The 4,760-nt window shown below is 41.8% G+C and overlaps 1 pseudogene across 1 annotated transcript; it reads left to right on the top strand.

Annotated features, from left to right (window-relative positions):
* Positions 1 to 2,551: 2,551 nt before the first annotated feature.
* On the top strand, positions 2,552 to 3,476 carry LOC306668979 (annotated as a pseudogene). The gene has a single exon. The product of its transcript is annotated as an uncharacterized misc_RNA (transcript).
* The last annotated feature ends 1,284 nt before the right edge of the window (positions 3,477 to 4,760 follow it).

Here is a 4,760-nt window from a genome sequence, read left to right as displayed (position 1 = left end):
GTGAGATAGGAGAGAGGGTCACAGTTTCAAAGCCAGACTCAGCAACTTAACAAGAACCTGATTCAAAAAATAAAAGGGGATGTGGCTCAGTGGTAGAGACCTTGCCGAGCATGTCTGAGGCCCTGGGTTCAATATTTGGGTCAAAAAAAAAAAAAAAAAAAGTTTTCAAGCTTTGCTAATGGAAGGACCCTTGGACCATGCTTTCCAAGACTTCAAGCAGCATGTTTGAGCCTGGACTCCAAATTTAAGTCAAATTAACAAACTTTTATTTATTGTGCACCTACAGTATACAAGGCCCTGTGCAGCGTATTAGGTATATAACAATGACAAAGCTGTCCTTTTGCTCTCCAAGAGTGCGTAGACTTCAGCTTGAGTGATGGAAACACAAGGTCAAGAAGAAGAGCTGCTTTTTGGTCCAAGGTGCCCAAAGGCATTGGAACATTCTTCTTTCTAAAATAAAAATTTAAAAAAATGCATTGCTATTTTGAGTCAGGTTCTCACTATGTCACCCAGGTTGGGGCACTGGGGTGTTTGTACTGATTTAGCAAAAGGTTTTCTGTCATATTCTGTGCCAGGCCCCCTCAGTGCTCTTTACCAGTAGGAACACGTTTAATCCTCATATTATAACAAGATATTCTAGTCTTATGTTATTGCTATTCCTGCTCATTTTATATCTGTGCAATCTGAGCCAAAAAGAGGTTAAGTAATTTAACCAGATTCACACCCAGGCCACCTGTTTCCAGAGTTTGTGCTTGTAGCCCCTCTGAGACTGATTTAGGTAACTCGCCTTGTTTATTAACCAATGATCAATCATCAGAGGGTCAATCACAAACCAGGGCTGATGGTGAGAATATTTGGAGTCCAGTCCCACCCACCGTTAGCCACAGGCTGTTTCCACCTGACCTTGGCCACTTGTTGAGTAACCCTGAGCCAGTCACGTTTTTAGGAACTCCTACTTCTTCATGCTTAACTGGGAAGAATAATCTGCCTTACCTACAGCATGAAGTTACTTTATAGTGAAGATGAAAGAAATAATAATAATTAAGGTAATTTTAAAAATGAAGTTATATTAGAGCCAGGTGTGATGGTACATGCCTATAATCCCAGCAACTTGGGAGGCTAAGATAGGAGGATCATAAATTCAAGGCCAGCCTCAGCAAATGAGTAAGGCCCTAAGAAACTTAGACCCTGTCTCAAAATAAAAAATAAAAAGGGTTGGGGATGTGGCCTAGTGGTTAAGCACCTGTGAGTTCAACCCCTGGTACAAAAAAAAAAAAAAAAAAAGTTATATTAGAATGGGTAATACATGCAAATGGTGAAAGTCCAAACAGTACGAAATGCTATACTGTAAACATGCCTTCTTGCTTCCACTCCATTCTCCTTGGCTCCTAGAGGCAACTATGTGTGTTCGTGTGCGTGTAAGGGCATGTGTCCTTTTCTTTTTTGGTACAGGTGGTAGAACACCATCACGCGTTTTCCCCCCTGCTTTTTCGGTTTCAACATAACTTAAAGATAGAATTTGTTTCTGTATGAGCTTATGAATCCACCTGGCTCCTCAATCTCATTTATGGATTTGCCAAAGTTTATTGAATCAGCATCACTTTTAATGGTCTTTCATGTCATTTATGATTATGTGCTTTTAGAATTTATTTATTCATTTATTTATTTTATATTATTATTATTATTATGTTGGTACTGGGGATTGAGCCCAGGGGTGCTTTACCACTGAGCCATATCCCCAGTCCTTTTTATTTTTCATTTTGAGACAGGGTCTTGCTAAGTTGCCCAGGCTGGCCTTGAACTTGAGATCCTCCTGCTTCAGCTTAGTTGCTAGGATTGCAGGCATGTGCCACCATTCCTGACTCCATGTTATTCTTGATCATTCATGCATTTGACCAAGTGACTCCACTCTGAACTTTTATATTTCCACGTGTAAAATAAGAACACTGAATCAGTCACAAAATGCATTCATTTCTCTCAATCTTTATACCATCAGAGGACTTCTAAGATGTAGGTTTGATACCCCCCATCTCACTTACAAGCTATATACAGGATGGTAGTAGTTCTGAGCATGAGCAGAACTGCATTTCTATCTGCTCTTACCTCTTTCTAGAAGTAGAAACAGAAAATACTGCTTACCCACCTGTGCCTCAGGTTCCTCATCTGCAAATGAGAATATTAATAATAGTACCTACTCATATGATTGTGTGTGTATGGTACTGGGGAGTGAACCCAGGGTGCTCTGCTACTGAGATACATCCTCAGTCCCTTTAAACATTTTAATTTGAGACAGGGTCTTGCTAAATTGCACAGGCTGTCCTTGAACTTGTGATCCTCCTGCCTCAGTCTCTGGAGGGCCTGGGATTACAGGTGTGTGCCACCATGCCTGGACTTAGTTTTGTGAGGTTCAAATGAGATATGCTGTATAATGCATCTGGTATAGCAGCTGGAATATAGTAAGAGTTTGATTAATGTCATTTATTATTATGGACTCCTCTGAGATTTACTTTCCTTTTTTGTAAAATCAGAGGCTTGGGTAAGAAAACCTACACACTCTATAACCAGGAATGGGCGTGATCTTCTCTGTTTTGCTAATGGATAAAGAAAGGCAAGGCCACCTGAGGCCAGGCTGTGGAAGAGGTTATGACCAGTGACCCGGGGATCTTTTCCTCCACTGGTCCTCCCATTATGACAATCACCTACAGCTGCATTGCTAGTAGTTCAGCGCTCCTAGCAGAGCTGGCCTTGACCGAAGACTCCTATCAGGAAGCACCAGCAAAAGTCCTCAGACTTGTGCTTCTTAGAACTGAAACAAAGCCCATAATTCAAATGGGAAGCTCTATCTACTGTGACCTCTTTACCAATGGAATCACTTACTTAACGTGCTACAGACAATACCTTGGATACGATGGCACCATCTACATTCCTTAAGAAAACGATATACAATAAAAATCAAGATGACAGCACGATTATCGCAATCGAGTCAAGTGACTGATGTCAAAAATGTTATGATGCAAAATATTGATGTAATTTTGGAAAGAGAAGAAAGATTGAGTGTGTTCCTCAATAGAACAGATGATCCCCCAAACAACTGTCAAAGAATTACAAAACACAAGAGAGATCCGTAGCAGGCTATGGTGGAAATACTTCAAAAAGATCACAGTTATGATCATGGCAATTCCCCTTTCAGTTGTTATCATTCTTCTAAGCGCAAATGTAATACCAACTTGACCCTTCTCCCCGTTTCCAACAGGTTCCAATCAATTGTTACATGTAATTAGAGTCCTAAAAAAAGAAAAGAAAAGCAAGGCCTACTAGAACGACTACTTTCACAGAATGAGAGAAGAGAATCCCTGGAGAATTAGGCCTGCCATGTTCTTCCTTGACCCAAACCACGCAGTGGCCCCTGCCACAGGGCTCAAGCCAGCTGTGTGCTGACTCTTACAGGCTCCCAGGAGCTCACTGTTGTCAGCTGGTAGGACAGTTAAGAAATACGAACTTGATTAAAAGTAAGTCATATAAGTTTACAATTAAGCAAATTAAAAATAAATTTAAATGAAGTCATAAATACTTAAAAGTTAGTCTCCTAGTTGTTTTTTTTTTTTTTTACAGTCATCTGTGTTTTTGCGGTGTGTTAATTGTATTTGAATGGTGGAAATGGGATAGATGGTGTGCCCTTCACGTCTCTTCCCGACTCCGCATTCAGTGATATCAGGTGCAAAGCTTGAAACCAGCCAGTGTGGGTGGCTGCATGTGATTCCGGGTGCTGAGGCAGCAGGATTGCAAGTTCAAGGTCAGCCTGGCCAACTTAGTGAGACCCTGTCTCAAAATAAAAAGTAAAAGGGGCTAGGGATGTGGCTCAGTGGTAGAGCACCCCTGGGTTCAATCCCCAGTACCATAAAGAAGAAAAAAGAAATCAACCAGGTTGGAAATATGTATGCCACAGTAATTGGCAAATACTACAATTCACCCCTTCCTCATTCCCAACCGTTTATTAAGACATTTGCTAGCACACCATTGACTCAAAACAGCATGTGCAGACCAGGTATTCCAGCGGCTTGGGAGGCTGAGGCAGGAGGATTGCAAATTCGAAGCCAGCCTCAGCAATTTAAAGGGTCCTAAGCAACTCAGCAAGACCCTGTCTCTAAATAAAATAAAAGCAGGGTGGGCAGGGGGTCGGGCTGTGCATGTGGCTCAGTGGTTGAGCGCCCATAGGTTCAATTCCCAGTACCAAAACAACAAACAAACCAACCACCAGCATGTGCTATCTGGGTGGGTCTCTTCTCCTGGAAGAAATCTACTGCTCTCCAGCTGAAGAAAACATGATTATCACCCCACTGCCCTTAAATCAGGGGCCCAAGAAGAAAAAGACCCATGGATATAGCCCTCCTCTTCTCTGTTTCTTTAACCAAAATAAAATGAATAGTTCTGAATGCTTGGCCCATAGCCAAGGACCTCTCGAGTTGGATTCTTCATCCCCTGTTTGCAAGAGCTAATTACAGTAAGAGGTGTGCTAAGCAAGAGTTCTTTGTGTTCAGAGTGAAATAATGGCTTAGTCACCCCTGAGAGTACGGAGGCTCTGTACTTCTCCCCAGTGGAGTGAGCACAAATCCCAATCTGATAGCATGTGACTTTCAGACTTTATGAATAGAAGTTTAGCTTTCCTCCACCAGCTCTGGCCCAGCCACGCCAGGTAGCATATTTTCAGTTTTTCTTGTTAAATTGACTCACCGATAGTTTTAGGAGCCTGTTGGTTTGCA

The sequence above is a fragment of the Sciurus vulgaris genome, assembly GCF_902686455.1.
Source record: "Sciurus vulgaris genome assembly, chromosome: 9".
Lineage (NCBI taxonomy): Eukaryota > Metazoa > Chordata > Mammalia > Rodentia > Sciuridae > Sciurus > Sciurus vulgaris.
Note: the sequence above shows the minus strand (reverse complement) of the source record. Positions and strands in the feature narration are given on the sequence as shown.